This window comes from Pongo pygmaeus, chromosome 23, assembly GCF_028885625.2.
Source record: "Pongo pygmaeus isolate AG05252 chromosome 23, NHGRI_mPonPyg2-v2.0_pri, whole genome shotgun sequence".
NCBI lineage: Eukaryota > Metazoa > Chordata > Mammalia > Primates > Hominidae > Pongo > Pongo pygmaeus.
Genome location: NC_085931.1, coordinates 49,870,322 through 49,888,360, shown reverse-complemented (window position 1 = coordinate 49,888,360; position 18,039 = coordinate 49,870,322). Strand labels below are relative to the sequence as shown.

At 44.9% G+C, this 18,039-nt stretch overlaps 1 long non-coding RNA gene across 1 annotated transcript in view; it reads right to left on the bottom strand.

Moving 5' to 3' along the window:
• Positions 1–2,845: 2,845 nt before the first annotated feature.
• Positions 2,846–18,039, bottom strand: part of LOC134739248 (uncharacterized) — a 39,212-nt gene continuing 24,018 nt past the window's right edge. Inside the window, exons 3-4 of the long non-coding RNA XR_010125860.1 lie at positions 7,160–7,290; positions 2,846–3,890 (exon numbers count right to left, since the gene is read on the bottom strand). This is a non-coding gene — a long non-coding RNA (uncharacterized LOC134739248). The remainder of the gene's footprint in view (positions 3,891–7,159; positions 7,291–18,039) is intronic.

The window sequence follows — 18,039 nt, the reverse complement described above, 5'->3', positions numbered from 1 at the left end:
TCAAAGCATCTGGAAAACATGCCTGTTGTTGGAAACCCCGCACGGCAAATTCAGTTTGCAAGCGTCATTCAGATGTTGGCTGAGGACAATACACCAGCCTCTCGGGCTGAGCGGTTGCGCCGTGTTGGATCCTTTTTCTTCACTCGGTGACACCCCAAGTTCTGTGCAGTTCTTGGTACAAACAAGGCATGATTTGGAGGGAAGGGACGATGGCGTTTGCATTGCTTGGGGAACAACCCAGCTAGCGTTTTCCAGATACTCTGCATATACTATCCAGTTTATGACACTGGAGAATTTTGCGTCTTCTGCTGGGAATCATTGGCTCTTCCTTCCCCATATTCACAGAATCTTGCCAGTCTTCGAACAGGTCGGCGTCAGTGACTGTAAGAACAGGCATCCCAGTCCCGGCTTTGAGTCTGGGTTCTGCTCCAATCTGCCCAGGCGTCTCCTTTCACTACCACCTGCTGAGTAATCTCCCCTCCGACAGCTTGGCCAGGGCGACTCACGGCGCCCCCTGCCCTGCAGCCGGTGACCTATCCTGCTGCTCACTCCTGGGGATCTGCCACCTCCAGCACCGGTGCTGCCACCTGTTCTGGCCGCAGCCCTCCAGGGGACGCAGGGCCCAGGAGGGGCAATGGGGGGTGCCGCCCTCCCCAGCCCCCTCCGCTGCAGCACCCCCGCCCCCGGCAGCCTGAATCCCACCCACCCCGGGCCGCGACACCCCCACCGCCGCCCGAGTGGGACCAGGCTCGCGCCACGAGCCCGGGTTGTGAGGACTCAGCGACTCCAGCAGCGCGGCGCACAGGAAATCTTTGAACAGTGCATTGATCTTTGCGTTTTAATTACCACTGTCGCCCTTAAACCCAACACTCTGGTTTCTATTTATTTATTTATTTATTTATTTATTTATTTTTGAGACAGAGTCTCACTCTGTCACCCAGACTGGAGTGCAGTGGTGTGATCACGGCTCACTGCAACGTCCGCCTCCTGGGTTCAAGCGATTCTCCTGCCTCAGCCTCTTGAGTAGCTGGGATTACAGGCACCTGCCACCGTGCCCAGCTCATTTTTGTATTTTTAGTAGAGACAGGGTTTCACGATGTTGGCCAGACTGGTCTTGAACTCCTGACCTCGGGTGATCCGTCTGTCTCAGCCTCCCAAAGTGCTGGGATTACAGGTGTGAGCCACCACGCCTGGCCTCGTTTTTAAAAACGAGTGTTTTTAAACACTCCTATTGGGAGGCTGGGCGCGGTGGCTCACACCTGTAATCCCAGCGCTTTGGAAGGCCGAGGCAGGTAGATCACCTGAGGTCAGGAGTTCGAGACCAGCCTGGCCAACATGGCGAAACGCCGTCTCTACTAAAAATACAAAAATTAGCCAGGTGTGGTGGTACACGTCTGTAATCCCAGCTACTTGGGAGGCTGAGGCAGGAGAATCACTTGAATCTGGGAGGCAGAGGTTGCAGTGAGCTGAGTTCACACCATTGCACTCCAGCCTGGGTGACCAGAGCAAAAACCTGTTTCAAAAAAAAAAAAACTAAGAATTTTTATATTGGGAGTATTTTGTTGTTGTTGTTGTTAATTGAAAATCCATACCAATACTGAGAAAATCTCTCATTTTTGGTGTGTTACTGGCAAAGAGAAAATGGAAGAATGGCAACTAGAAGAATAAAACTTGGACACAGATGAGTGTCTATAAACGAGGGCCCTGGGCTGGGGGCTGAGGCTGGGTGCCAGTCAGTGTCAGCTCTCAGGAAGGGAACTGGGCAAAGGGATTTCTGTCCTTTTTGGATTTGTGTACCCACTTGTTTTGGACAGAAGAGGCTGGATTATGCTGCAGGAACAAACCTCCATGATCTCAGCGGCCTAAGTTCATGAGGCCTTTTTCTTGCTTAAGTTAAATATCCATGAAGTGGGGAGGGGCAGTCTATACCCAGTCCTCACTAAGGGACACAGGCTGACACAGACCCCTGTCTGGAACATTGACCACAGAGTCAAGGCAGTGATGACGCACGTTGTTCCCTGGCCCTTAAAGCTTGTGCCTGGCAGGGATGTGTCACTTTCACTCCCATTTCATTGGCCAAAGCAAATCACATGTTCACACCTAACCTCAATGATGCAGGAAAGCCTGACTCCACCACGGGCCCAAAAAGGGAGAAAGGGATGTTTCAGTGCAGTGACAGGATGATGGCCAGCACATCATCCTGTCACTGCACTTGGTTAACTTCTTTGTGAAGGTCTGAACCAGTAAGTAAGCCAAGGAAAAGGGAAGAGATGTGATCATTGCAAAGAAGCCACATTTGTCATCATTTCCAGGTTATTTTTCTATCCTCTGTCCACTTAAGAGGGCCATGCCTGGCAGAAGTTTGCGTCAGTGCCCAGCCCACACAGGCACGAGTAGGCCTGGGCACGGAGTACACAGTTACCCAGTATGCTCCTTACCTACCTGGCACCTCCTGGCTGACAGAAAAGCAAAAAGCTTCAATAGGTAGGAACCAGGGGAAGAGACTTAAAACAAAGTATTAATAAATCGTATTCACATAGGGCTTCTCGCTTGCAAGTTATAGTTTATGTTTGTTATTTTTTAATTTCATGGTTATTGTAGTAGATATGTCACACTGTATCTCCAATTCACCAAAATGGATCAATGACTCAAAAGAGGTTCTATAAAATGCAAAGTAATGATGAAAATGGCAGCATAAATCATCAGAAGGGCACTGTAAACATAATGAGTAAACAGTTCTGCAATATAACTATGAAATACAAAACTATATATTCAAGGACAAACAAGTTCTTGAGTGGTGATTTTACACATGCAACCATAAATGAAAATTGTGAGTCTAAGTTCAGTGAAGAATACTTGAACATTTCATTTATTGGACAAGCAATCCATTTGCCCCTAATCCTCGATATATTACTGTTAAAATGAAAATGTGGATATATAGTAGTCTGGAGTCATAAAAAGTGTTTCTCATTATCTTTAGAAAAAGCAACCAATTCCATTTTTCCAGAACAAGCACAAAATAACTTTCTAATGTAAAATTGATTATTCTTCTTATTAAAGGTGCGGAGGAGACTAAGCTACAGAAACATCATTCTAAATTGCTGTCCTCTTAGCAAATGCACCTAGATATCAGTCGTAAAATTGCCAAGAAGACCGTAAATCAGCTCAGAGATCATAATGAAGGCTACGCTTGGAGAGAGATCCAAAGGATATTGACAAAGCTCCTCTATCAGATAACAGCACATAAAGCAGAAATGCAATTACTAGTGCGCACACATGTTAGCCAATGCTTTGCTTTTGAGCAAACCAAACTCCTCATGTGCAAGGCATAAACAGCCCTTGGTGCATGTGGGGTTCAAACATGAGGGAAAAATGCTGCCTGGCTTGTCGCCTTGTTTTTCTTGCCAAAGTATGATAAGAGGCTTTTCATTTACAGATTATTTACTTTGTGAGTCATGTGCTAGAAATGGCACTTCAGGACGCGTGCCAGAGTTGAAGCCGCTGTGGCTGAGCAGGGAAGAGCTTTGCTCTGCGAATAAAAGAGGTTGTTCCTCACGCTGCTTTATTCACAGAGAAGAGTTAATGGTTAACAAAATGCTTCTGGACCCTGGTTCAGGGTTAAAGGAAGTAATAAAAAGAATACAAACTTCGTCTAATTCTGGATGAGCTCAATATTGGCACAGCTTTTCAGCCTGCTGTGAGGAAACACAGGTAGTATGCAGGTCAGTACACTTCCGGTCAGGGATGACAGAAATTCAATTTCAAGTGGATTAAACAATAAATGGAACCAATTAGAGCATTTGTGATGTCAGTGCTCTGGCTCTGGCTCGCTGCAGGTGCCTTGGCTCTGTTCTCTTCCTTGCGTTGCCTTCTTTTCAGACCAGCGTCTCCTGTGGTAGAAAAATTGTTACAGCAGCGCCAAACCCACAGTACACCCCGCCTATCTGGACCAACAGAGAGTCTCTGTGTCCCACAATTCCCAGGAAGGTCCTGAGGTTCGAATGGATTAGACTGGCTCAGGGCACGTGTCCACTCCCGAGCCAGTCACGGTGTGGCTGGGGGTGGAACACACTTATTGCTCCACCCCTGCCCTGATGGCAACAAACAGCAAGGCAGCATCAAAAAGGAGAGAAGGGAGGGGGGGAAGAAAGAAGGAGGGAGCAGAGGAAGGGAAGGAGAGAAGGGAGGGAGGGAAGAAAGGAGGAGGGAGGAGAGGAAGGGAAGGAGAGAAGGGAGGGAGGGAAGAAAGGAGGAGGGAGGAGAGGAAGGGAAGGAGAGAAGGGAGGGAGGGAAGAAAGGAGGAAGGAGGAGAGGAAGGGAAGGAGAGAAGGGAGGGAGGGAAGAAAGGAGGAGGGAGGAGAGGAAGGGAAGAAGAGAAGGGAGGGAGGGAAGAAAGGAGGAGGGAGCAGAGGAAGGGAAGGAGAGAAGGGAGGGAGGGAAGAAAGGAGGAGGGAGGGGAGGAAGGGGAGGAGAGAAGGGAGGGAGGGAAGAAAGGAGGAGGGAGCAGAGGAAGGGAAGGAGAGAAGGGAGGGAGGGAAGAAAGGAGGAGGGAGCAGAGGAAGGGAAGGAGAGAAGGGAGGGAGGGAAGAAAGAAGGAGGGAGCAGAGGAAGGGAAGGAGAGAAGGGAGGGAAGGAAGAAAGAAGGAGGGAGCAGAGGAAGGGAAGGAGAGAAGGGAGGGAGGGAAGAAAGGAGGAAGGAGAGGAAGGGGAGGAGAGGAAGGGAAGGAGAGAAGGGAGGGAGGGAAGAAAGGAGGAAGGAGGAGAGGAAGGAGGAAGGGAGGGAGAGAGAGGAAGAAAGGAATGAAGATCTCATGGATATGAGATCATTATTAATGTTTCAAACACTCTCTTTAAATTTAAAATCATTGATGAAACTCTCCTTTTTTTGAATTACAAATTGATGATCTATGAATGTGCCAAATGCCCATTCAGTGGTCTGTGGTGTGAAAACGTTGAGAAAGGATGCCTCGAGATGCTTCTAACACCTAAAAATACCCCTTGCAGGCCAGGTGCGGTGGCTCATGCCTGTAATCCCAGCACTTTGGGAGGCCAAGGCAGGCGGATCACTTGAGGTCAGGAGTTTGAGACCAGCCTGGCCAACATGGTGAAACCCCATCTCTACTAAAATACAAAAATTAGCCGGGCATGGTGGTGTGCCCCTGTAATCCCAGCTACTTGGGAGGCTGAGGCATGAGAATCACTTGAACCTGGGAGGCGGAGGTTGCAGTGAGCCAAGATCGCACCATTGCACTCCAGCCTGGGCAACAAGAGCGAAACTCTGTCTCAAATAAATAAATACCCTTTGCAGATCCATGTTCTCCTAAGTAGCAAATACTTAGGCAATTATTACAAATGAATTCCCCTAATAAAACTCTCCTCCCACCTCCCCATCACAGGACATGGAGTCAGTGCATGGCAGGGAGAGAGCTGGGAGCGTTAGGCCAGACTTTCCACTGTGGTGTCTTTCTGGGTGTCAGCTGTGCCATTGTCCTGAACTCTGTGCTGACTGGGCACTAGTCTGGTGTTTGAGACCACAGTGGGGACAGCACCAGCCCCACGTCGTCGGCACTGCCTACAGGCTGTCCCCACCAAGGCAGCCCCTCTCTCTGCCCGGTCCTCTGTGGCTCTGCTATTTCAGGTCCTTCATCCCACCCCCTTGTCAGTCTGGTTTCTCTGTTTGTACAAGGATTTGGCACCTGTCCCCAAAGGGCACCCTCAGCTCCGGGTCTCCTCACCTTCCAGGTCTGACAGCCAAGGCTAACCTATGAGAACCACTGGTTCTCGATTCTAAATCTCCAGAAGAGAGAATCTGATTTGTGCAGCCTGCATCAGGCATCCACTCCCGGACCAACCAGGAAGCCTACAGGGCCCACCATGTGGGTAGTATGAGAAACACGCTCACTTGTCCAAACCCAAAGGATGAACTTAGAGACAGAGAATTGCAGAAGTGAGACTTGTGTTGTTGTTGTTGTTTTGTTTTTGTTTTGTTTTGTGATGGAGTTTCACTCTTGTCACTCAGGCTGGAGTGCAATGGTGCCATCTCAGCTCACCGCAACCTCCACCTCCTGGGTTCAAGTGATTCTCCTGCCTTAGCCTCCCGAGTACCTGGGATTACAGGCATGCACCACCATGCCTAGCTAATTTTGCAGGTTTTTTTTGTTTGTTTGTTTGTTGTTTTTTTTTTTTTTTTTAGTAGAGACGGGGTTTCTCCATGTTGGTCAGGCTGGTCTCGAACTCCCGACCTCAGGTGATCTGCCTGCCTTGGCCTCCCAAAGTGCTGGGATTACAGGCATGAGCCACTGCGCCCAGCCAGAAGTGAGACTTTTAATGACAGTCTTTCAAGATCTGGTGTCTGGTAGGTAGGCACACCCAGTACAGTTACAACAAGCAATTTATCCCCTAGTGGGCAAGTCCCTCCACCGGGTCCTCATAGGCTGAGTACTATGGGGTCACAATCTTCCCAGACATCACCTATTGGTCGTTGGGTTGGGGCTTTCAGGTGTTTACTTTAGGGTTGTCTCACTGCAGTTTGTTGTGGCCCATGATGCACTGCAATTGTAGTCAGCTAAGGTGCTCTTCAAGTACTTGACTTATGACCCAGGTGGTCAGGCAAGCTGATAAGAATAGATAAAGTGAGCTATTTTTCAGGCTAGTAAACTTTCGTTCTAGACTAAACTCTTTGCTTTGGGTGAGGGTACTAAGGGGGCCCCGATGAGCAGGGGCCTAGTATATCCTGTCCATCCGCAGGTTGTGGGCCCAAGCCTATTTGAGGCACTTTGCCTTGGAAATGGACCACCGTAGACATTATTTCCTACAGTAGGAGAGAAGCTTGAAGCAAAGGGGACATTGACTCTGTAAGTACTTTAAAGCATGTCTACAAATCCTTTGAAAGACATCCTGACATCCTCCAAACGTACCTTGTGAAGATGGCTCATAAGGGAAACGCAGCCTAGACAGAGCAACAGGTGGAGAGTAGCACTCAAGCCGACCATGCAGAATTAGGAAAAGCCCCAGCAGACCAGAAAAATCTCCATTCCCTGGTGACATGGGGAGAAAGCTGGCCTGACACGGCTCCAGAGCTGGCAGCACCTCTGGGTCCTGATAGAAGTCTGGGTGGCTGCCAAGCTGAGTCATCCAGGAGCTAAGGGAAACGACCTACCTGTAGCCAAGACCAAGCCTCACACCCCATCACCTGGGCTGGATCTTGTTCTCCTGCCAGATCTGTCGTATCTTTATTGGCTCTCCCAGTGACGGCTTCTGTGGTTGGAAATCATTCATTAGTTTTGCTGCCTGAAACTGAACCATAAATGAGGCACTGAGACAGGGGAAAAGCCTGGTCCATGTCAAGATCTGAGCTCAACCCTAGACCTAAGCTCCTGACTCCATACCCTGATTAGCAACAGCTGCCATCACAAAACCAACTTTTTTTTTTTTTTTGAATTTCACTCTTTTTGCCCATGCTGGAGTGCAATGGTGCAATCTCAGCTCACTGCAACCTCTGCCTCCTGGGTTCAAGCGATTCTCCTGCCTCAGCCTCCTGAGTAGCTGGGATTACAAGCACATGACACCACGCCCACCTAATTTTATATTTTTAGTAGAGCCAGGTTTTCACCATTTTGGCCAGACTGGTCTCGAACTCCTGACCTCAGGTGATCTGCCCGCCTCGGCCTCCCAAAGTACTGGGATTACAGGCATGAGCCACCATGCCCAGCAGACAAAACCAACTTTCTAACCTTTTAGCATGACCTCCAGACATTAACCAAGATGCTTGTCTAGACTGCAAGCCCATTTTTCTTTTGTAGAATTTGCATTTCTCTCCTTGCATAAGAAGGAAGTATCCAGTGATGGTGAGAAAAACGTGGGATCAGCAAGACCTGGGTTCGAGCCCTAGATTTCCCACTTAGGAGCTATAGAGTCTCACTCAGGAGGCTCACTTCTATGAGGCTGAATCTTGATTGGGAAATTTGTGATAAATCTCCTATGAGAATTAAGTGAAAGACCCTAATATCAAATGCCTGACACATACTTGGACCTCAAATTTGAGCCCTTTTGCTCTCCTTAGAGGAGGGACGAAAGCATAACTTATCCTGAGTGCAGATGCACCTCATTTAATTGGGATTCACTTTATTGAGTCACAGATGCTGTGTTTTTTTTACACATGGAAGGTTTTTGGCAACCCTGCATCAAGCAAGTGTATTGGCACGATTTTCCCAACAATAGGTACTCACTTTCGGGTCTCTGTGTCACATTGGTAAATTCCCACAATATTTCAGACTTCTTCATTATTATTATATCTGTTACAGGGATCTGTGATCAGTGTCTTTGATGTTACCACTGTAATTGTTTTCGGGCATCACAAACCACACCCACATAAGACAGCAAACTTAGTTGATAAATGTTGTGTGTGTTCTGACTGCTCAACCAACAGCTGTTCCCCATCTCTCTTCCTCTGCTCTGGCCTCCCTATTCTCTGAGATATAACAATATTGAATTTAGGCCAATTAATAACCCTACAATGGCCTCTCAGTGTTCAAGTGAAAGGAAGTGTCACATATCTCTTGCTTTAAATCAAAAGCTAGAAATGATTAGGCTTAATGAGGAAGGCATGTCAAGAAACAAGATAGGCTGAAAGCTAGGCCTTTTCCACTATGCAGTTAGCCAAGTTGTGAATGCAAAGGAAAAGCCTTTGAAGGAAATTAAAAGTGCTACTCCAATGAGTACATGAATGATAAGAAAGTGAAACAGGCTTATTGCTGATATGGAGAAAGTTTGAGTGGTCTGGATAGAAGATCAAACCAGCCATGACATTCTCCTAAGCAAAAACCTAATCCAGAGCAAGGCCCTAGCTCTATTTAATTCTATGAAGGCTGAGAGAGGTGAGGAAGTTGCAGAAGAAAAGTCTGAAGCTAGCAGAGGTTGGTTCGTGAGATTTAAGGAAAGAAACTGTCTCCATAACATAAAAGTGCAAGGTGAAGCAGCAAGTGCTGATGGAGCAGCTGCAAGTTGTCCGGAAGATCTGGCTAAGATCATTGATTAAGGTGGCCACAGTGAACAACAGGTTTTCCATGTGGATGAAATAGCCTTCTATTGAAAGAAGATGCCATCTAGAACTTTCATAGCTAGAGAGGGGAAGGCAATGCCTGGCTTTGAAGCTTCAAAGGACAGGCTGACTATCTTGTTACGGGCTAGTGCAGCTGGTGGCTTTAAGTTGAAGTCAACGCTCATTTACCATTCTGAAAATCCTAGGACCCTTAAGAATGATGCTAAATCTACTCTGCCAGTGCTCTAGCCTAGATGACTGCACATCTGTTTACAGCATGGTTTGCTGAATATTTTAAGCCCACTGTTGATATATACTGCTCGGAAAAAAATATTCTTTTCAAATATTCTTTTCAAAATATTACTGCTCATTGACAATGCACCTGGTCACCCAAGAGCTCTGCTGGAGATGCACAAGGAGATGAATGCTGCTTTCCTGCCTGCTAACACAATGTCCATTCTGCAGCCCGTGGACCAAGGAGTCCTTTCAGCTTTCAAATCTGCATCTGGGCAAAGTAAATTGAAACCTACTGGAAAGTATTTATCATTCTAGGTGCCATTATGAACATATCAAACTACCAGGAGTTTGAAAGGAGTTAAGTCTAACCTTTGTGGATGACTTTGAGGAGTTGAAGACTTCAGTAAAAGAAAGAACTGCAGACGTGGGGGAAATAGCTAGAGAACTAGAAGTAGAAGTGAAGCCTAAAGATGTGACTGCATTGCTGCAATCTCATGATCAGACTTGAGTGAATGATGAGTCGCTTCTTATAGATGAGCAAGGAAAGTGGTTTCTTGAGATGGAATCTACTCCTGGTGAAGATGCTGTGAACATGTTGAAATAACAACAAAGCATTTTAAATATTATAGAAATTTAGTTGATATGGGCCGGGCGCGGTGGCTCACACCTGTAATCCCAGCACTTTTGGAGGTCGAGGCGGGCGGATCATGAGGTCAGGAGATCGAGACCATCCTGGCTAACACGGTGAAACCTCGTCTCTACTAAAAATACAAAAAAATTAGCCGGGTGTAGTGGCAGGCGCCTGTAGTCCCAGCTACTTGGGAGGCTGAGGCAGGAGAATGGCGTGAACCCAGGAGGAGGAGCTTGCAGTGAGCAGAGATTGCACCACTGCACTCCAGCCTGGGCGACAGTGAGACTCTGTCTCAAAAAAAAAAAAAAAAAAAAAAGATATTTAGTTGATAAAGCAGGTTTGAGAGAATTGACACCAATTTTGAAAGGAGTGTTAATCTGGGTAAAGTGCTGTAAAACAGCATCACGTGCTACAGAGAAATCTTTCATGAAAGGAAGAGTCAGTCGATGTGGCAAACTTTATCATTGTCTTATTTATTATTTATTTATTGAGACAGAGTTTCACTCATGTCACCCAGGCTGAAGTGCAGTGGTGTGATCTTGGCTCACTGCAACCTCCACCTCCCAGATTCAAATGATTCTCCTGCCTCAGCCTCCCAAGTAGCTGGGATTAAAGGTGCTTGCCACCACGCCTAGCTAATTTTTGTATTTTTCACCATGTTGACGAGGTTTCACCATGTTGACCAGCCTGGCTCAAACTCCTGACCCCAGGTGATCCACTCACCTTGGCCTCCAAAAGGGCTGGGATTATAGCCGTGAGCCACTATGCCCAGCCCATTGTTGTCTTATTTTAAGAAATTGCCACCACCACCCCAGCCTTCAGTAACCACCAGCCTGATCGGTCGGCAGCCATCAACATCAAAGCAAGACCCTCCACCAGCAATAAGATTACAACTCACTGAAGGTTCAGATGATCATCAGCCTTTTTAGCAATAAAATATTTTTAAGGTATGTACTTTTTTAGAATAATGCTATTGCACACTTAATAGGCTACAGTATAGAGTAAACATAACTTTATATGTACTCAGAAACAATAAAATTTGTGTGCCTTGCTTTATTGCAATATTCACTTTATCACGGTGGCCTGGAACCAAACCCACTGTATCTCTGAGGTATTCCTGTACTTAGTCTCTTACACTCAACATCTTAGCAGTTCAACCAGCACTTATTGAATGCCTGACTTGTACACTGGCGAGGAATAAGGGAGTCCAATATGGGCCCTGCACTCCTGGAATTCACAGTCCTGGGTCTCCATCCCCTTCTATGAACTTACCAGCAGAGGTATGTGGTATAGTGGTGTCATGTGCTTCCCAGCTTCTAGAGGTCTTGGTAATTGTAAAACTTTGTTCGACAAAGATGACCAAAAGAAAAAGTCCCATTTTCTTCTCCCTGGAAAGGTCTCAACAGCAGTATTCTTCGAAAGATTCCAGCCATTTTCCCCTCTCCTCTCAAGTCCTTGCTAACTTGATTCCCAATTCTTCGGAGAGGCTGGACTGAAGTCACCACTGACTCTGTGGAAAGTGGAAGGAGAGTGCAATAGAGACCAGCAGCTGGGCCGGGTGCAGTGTCTCACACCTGTAATGTCAGCACTTTGGTGGGTGGATCACCTGAAGTCAGGAGTTCGAGACCAGCCTGGCCAACACAGTGAAACCTCATCTCTCCTAAAAATACAAAAATTAGCTGGGCGTGGTGGTGGGCACCTGTAATCCCAGCTACTCGGGAGGCTGAGGCAGGAGAATCATTTGAACCTGGAGGTGGAGGTTGCAGTGAGTCAAGATCGCACCACTGCACTCCAGCCTGGGCAACAGAGCAAGACTCCGTCTCAAAAAAAACAAAAACAAAAAAAGAGAGACCAGCAGCTGTAGTTCAGGACCATGGACAGCGCTGATGGGTGCCTCCTGTGCCAAACAGGTGAGTCCTATCAGCACAAGGTCTTCTCTCCCTATACAAGAGCCAGTCTGAGGGCAGAACCCCCCTGCCTCTCATAGGTTGTGCTCTTGCTGCTGGAGTAACTGGATTTTCACCAGTGCTCATGTTGTGAACTGTTACAACCCTCCCCTCCAGGCTGGAAGATGGGGCTGAGAACCAAAAATACCCATTTGGACCCATCAGTGAAGAAAGGGGAGCTCCCACTGCTGGCTTCCGGGGAGAGCAGATATAAAGAGACCAGGATCTATAGATCTGTCTAAGAGCAATTCCTAAGCCAAGTTACACGGTGCTTTTCTGCTTTAAGCCTCGAAAGCCAGTCAATAAGATTCAGGCACAAGAGTTCACAGAGAATGGGTGCCCTAGCAAGGGATGCCCAGAGCCACGCTCATCCTTCTCTGCTGGCTAACCTGTGGTGCCTGGAAGTGCTGACCCTCTCCTTGAGACTGTTTTTATAGCAATGCCTGTGGCAATTCTGTTCTTCTTATGAGAACTCCTCTACTGACTCTTCTTATCCCTCCTAACCCCCCACTCAAGGAAATGAACAACACAAAGTCTGGGCCCTCTGTGTGCCTTCTCTCTACAGTCCTCTTTTCTTTCTCTCTCAAGCCTCAGGCCTCACCTCCCTGTCTTTGCCTCCAAAATCTGCTTTACCATACCAGATTTCTGGTACAATAAATGATCTCTCAAGAGAGAATCGTCGAGGGTGAAAGAAGAACTTGAAAGGATTTGACTTCTATCGTACAGGATGCAGTTTTTGCTTGGGATCGGAAATTAGTATGTGGTGCTTTCTCTCCTATCACCAGAATATGGAATTCCAGATAGATGTGGGAGCGGCTCCTCTCACTGCACACCTAATAACCTGCTTGCAGAATCTTTCTTCCCATCTCCACAGCTCTGAGCTCTGCAGGTTTGGAGGTCATGGTCATGGCTCCCAAGAGAGGAATCCTTCCACCAGAGGACACAACTGCAGCTCCATTGAATTGGATGTTGGGATTGCTGATGGCCATTGGGAGTCTTCATGCCACTGAGAGAAGCAAGGGGTTTCTCTACTGCCTGGGGCGACTGATCCCTATTACAAGGAGAAATTGGGTTGCTGCCACATGGTGGAGGCAGGGAGGACCACATCTAAACCCCCAAGGATGCTCTAGGATGCCCCTTAGGACTTCCATGTCCAACCATAAAAATAAGTGAAAAAACATGACAGTCAAAAAAGGCAAGACCTCTAAGGTTCCAGACACCTCAGGATGAAGATTTAGGTCACTCCGTCAGGCAAAGAGGCCTAGCCAGTTGAGAGCAAAAGATATGTACAAGGAAGAGTGGAAGACAGAATTGAAATGTCAACTACAACCACATGGCCTATTACAGAAACAAGGACTGTAGCAGTTGTGAACCTTTCTTCCTCGTTTGCTGTGTTTGTGTGTGTGTGTGTGTTTGTATATGTTAACCACTTTTTTTTCCTTCTTTCTCTCCCTTCCTATTATTTATTTTTTGATAAGTTTTGTTGGAAGTTAACTTTCCAATTCAGTATTTAGATAACGGAATATTCAGCCAGCACTGTGACTGGATTTGAGGGGTTATTAACATTGTCCAGAGATGGATACAATGCTGTTGGAATCTTTGCATCTCCCCATTTTGGGGAGAGACTGAGAATGTCTTCATTTGCATGAACGATAGTTGCATCCTGTTAAGTGTAAACATAGAGTTGACTTTTTTTTTTTTTTTCTGGAGACGGAGTCTCTGTCTGTTGCCCAGTCTAAAGTGCAGTGGCACAATCTTGGCTCACTGCAACCTCTGCCTCCTGGGTTCAAGCAATTCTCCTGACTCAGCCACCCCAGTAGCTAGGATTACAGGTGTGTGCCATCATGCCCAGATAATTTTTGTATTTTGGTAGAGACAGGGTTTTGCCATGTTGGCCAGGCTGGTCTCAAACTCCTGGCCTCAAGTGATCTGCCCATGTCAACTTCCTAAAGTACTGGGACTACAGGCATTAGCCACTGCTCCCGGCCTGTCCTCTTATTTGAAAGTCAGATTTGTGTATACAAATGCTGAGAAGCCAGAAAGATGGATTATGCCACTTACTAAGCTATTGTCTCTCTCTCTTTTTTTTTTTTTTTTGAGACCAGATCTCACTCTGTCACCTAGGCTATAGTGCAGCAGTGCATTCATGGCTCACTGTAGCCTTGATCTCCCGTGCTTGAGCAATCCTCCCACCTCAGCCTCCTGAGTAGCTGGGACTACAGGCACATGCCACCACGCCCAGCTAATTTTTGTGTTTTTAGTAGAGATGGTATTTTGCCATGTTGACCAGGCTGGTCTCCAACTCCTGAGCTCAAGCGATCCACCCTCCTCGGCCTCTCAAAGTGCTGGGATTGCAGGTGTTAGCCACTACACCTGGCCTACCCTTTATTATTTCTGTCTTAGTCTGTTACGGTTGTTATAATAAAATACCATAGACTGGATAGCTTATAAACACAGAAATTTATTTCTCACTGTTCCAGAGGCTGGGAAGTCCAAGATAAAGGCTCTAACAGATTCAGTGTCTGATGAGGGCTCACTTTCGCGTTCATAGAGGGTGCCTCCTGGCTATGCCCTCTCACGGCAGACACAGATAATCTCTTTTGTGCCTCTTGTTATAGGAGGCACTAATCCCATTCATGAGGGCCCCACCCTCATGACCTACTCACCTCCAAGTGCCCCTCTCCTAATACCAACTCATTGGGGGTTAGGATTTCAACATATGGTTCTGGGGGGAGACGCAAACATTCAGACAATAGTAATTAGCTTCCTTTTCTTTCTTTGAGTTTGTTTTGCCGCAGTTTTTTCCCTAACTTCTTGAGATAGATGGTTCGCTCATTAATTTTTAGTCTCCCTTGTTTTCCAATGTATGAAATTAAGGCTATCAATTTTTCTCTAAGTACTGTTTTAATTGCATGCCACAAGTTTTAATATGTGATATTGTCATCATCTTTCAGTTTAACATTTTTCTAATTTCCATTAGAATTTTGTCTTTGACTAATGGATTGTATAAAAAGTGAACATTTTCATTTCCAAATGTATTAATAATTTATTTTTTGTTGTTTATTTATAATTTATGCAATATAATCACAGAAGGTGATCTGTATAATTTCAATCTTTGGTCTTTGTTGAGACTTGATTATGGCATAATATATGGTCATTTTTCACAAATGTTCCACAAGAGTTTGAAATGAATGTGTATTATCTAATTCTTATGCAAAACATTCTATAAATGAGCATTCAGTCAAGCTGGTTAGCAGTATTGTTCAAATCTTTTACACTCTTACAGGTTTTTTTTTTCTGCATGATCTACCAATGATAGAAATATGTTAGAATCTTCCATAGTGGTGGTGGATTTGTCAAGTTCTTCTTGGGTTTCTTTTCTTTTTTCTGTTGATTCTTGCTTTATTAATTTTAAGGCTATAAGATATGTACAAGTTTTAAATCAGTTTATCGTCTTGGTGAATTAAAATATTTTATCTTTATGTACATACCCTCTCTATCCTTAGTAATGACTTTTTTAAAGAATATTTTTATCTGGGCCGGGCACGCTGGCTCACGCCTGTAATCCCAGCACTTTGGGAGGCCAAGGCGGGCAGATCACGAGGTCAGGAGATTGAGACCATCCTGGCTAACATGGTGAAACCCCATCTCTACTAAAAATACAAAAAATTAGCCAGGTGTGGTGGTGGGTGCCTGTAGTCCTAGCTACTCGGGAGGCTGAGGCAGGAGAATGGCATGAACCCGGGAGGCAGAGCTTGCAATGAGCCGAGATCGTGCCACTGCACTCCAGCCTGGGTGACAGAGCGAGACTCCGTCTCAAAAAAAAAAAAAAACAAGAATATTTTTATCTGATGTTAATATCATAAACTTGCTTTCTTGGCACTTAAAAAATCTTTTTATTTTCAAGCTTTCTGTGTTCTTTGCCTTTTAATACATCTCTTAGAAAGTTGGATGGGGGAGAGGTAATCCATTTTGAAAATCTCTGTCCTCTAACTGGTGGGTTTAGTCCATATGCCTCTGTGATTATTGTTATTTTTTAACTCACCTCTATCATCTTATTCTCTTTTGAAATTTGTTCATGCTTCTTTGTTTTTCTTTCTTGGTTTTTTGGTTTTTGTTTTTTGTTTTACTGATTGGGCTTCTTTTGTTTTCCCTATTCCTATTCGTATGTCCTATTTCCTATACTGTTTTGAATTTATATGCTCAATTTCTTTTCTTTTTAGGGATAACCTTTGAGGCTCTGCATGCCTATATAACAAAGTTTAAAATTAATATCTTATTCTACCCCTTCCTGAAAAATTCAAGACCTTAGATTACCACTGATTTACTCCTTCTTGAATTACATCTCATTGTTTTTCAATATTATATTTTGAGTCAGAAGTTTTATTACTCACTTTTAAGAAGCAATCAATTTTTGGCTCTGTAGGTCTTTCTCTGTTGCCTATCTGCTTTCTTTTTTTTTTTTTTTTTTTTTTTTTGAGATGGAGTCTCACTCTGTCACCCAGGCTGGAGTGCAGTGGCACGATCTCGGCTCACCGGGAGCTTCGCCTCCCGGGTTCACGCCATTCTCCTGCCTCAGCCTCCCGAGTAGCTGGGACTACAGGCGCCTGCCACTATGCCCGGCTAATTTTTTTTTTGTATTTTTAGTAGAGACGGGGTTTCACCGTGCTAGCCAGGATGGTCTCGATCTCCTGACCTCGTGATCCGCCACCCTCAGCCTCCCAAAGTGCTGGGATTACAGGCGTGAGCCACTGCACCCGGCCTGTTGCCTATCTACTTTCTATTTATTTCATTTCCACTCTTATCTTTATTATTTCCTTCCTCCTGCATACTTTAGGTCTAATTTGCTCTTCTTTTTCTATATAATCAAAATGAAACCACAAAATCAAACCTCTTTCCTTTTCTAATAATAGCATTTAAAGCTATAAATTTTTCTCTAAGAAATGCTTTAGTTGCATTCCACAAATGCTGATAAAGCTAAAAGGAAAACAGAAAAAACACAATTAGAGTTGGAGATTTTAATACTCCATTTTCAGTAATTGACAGAACAAATGGATAAAAAAAATCAATAAAGATACGGTAGATTTGAACAACACTATCAACCAGCTTAATCTAAATGACATTTGTAGGACAGTACATCAAAAAACTGTAAAATATACCTTTTTTTTAAATGTACATGGAACATTACCAAGTTTAGACATATACTGGGGCATAAGATGTCTCAATAAATTTAAAAGGATTGAAATCATATAGAGTATATACTCTTATTAAAATGTAATTAAATTAGAACTAGTAACTAAAAAATACCTTAAAATATCCAAATTTGGAAATTAATATCTTTAATTTAACCATTAGAGCCTTTCGTTAAGAGTCATAATACTAATTAAGAAGTTGTTAATTTCATCAGTAAAAACTCATTTCTGACATTAAATTTACTTTTTAGCAAGCCTGAGGTACTGTTCTAGATAAGATAGCAAAAGTGGCCCCTTCCTCTGAAATCCACCTCTAATATGATGCCAGCCGACCTCTGGGACACACTGTCTATGATGAAGTGTTTTAAAGTGATTGCAGTCACTGTGATAAGCATGTTTTAGTTCTAAAACGAGAGTCTGTTGGTGTTAAACTCAGTTTTTGTCTGAGAGTGTCCTGAGGTGGAAAAGGAGGTGCTACTTGCTTCCCCCACTCCAAATTCTGCTACATATATAGACACACCTCCTTATCGACCTCAAACTTTTAACAGTTAAACAACATCTACTAAAACAAAGCTAGGAGTTTGCTTGGCCAAATTGGCCTAGGTTGGTTCACATCATCGGACACAGCACGTGACCATAAAGATCATTTTTGCAGGAGCCCAGCATGGATGGTGGCAAGGCAGTGTGAGCTTTTCACTGTGTTGTTGCGCTTATATGAACTAAAAAGAAGGAACAAGGATATGGGGTGTGGGGAGGAGACTACTTGGAAACAAATCCATGGCGTTGGAATCAAGCTACTGTGAAAAGCTGGGAAGCAGCAAGCAAGTTTCTGTAAGTTTTGATTTGAGATGATGTGAAGGAAAGTAAAGATAAGTTGATTTAATAAAAAAGATGATAAAGAAACAATGGGAGAAGAATGGTAAAGAGATAGGATTGGATAAGAGCTAAAGGTGTAAAACCTTCTCAGAAGAAAACATAGGTGTATACGTTCAT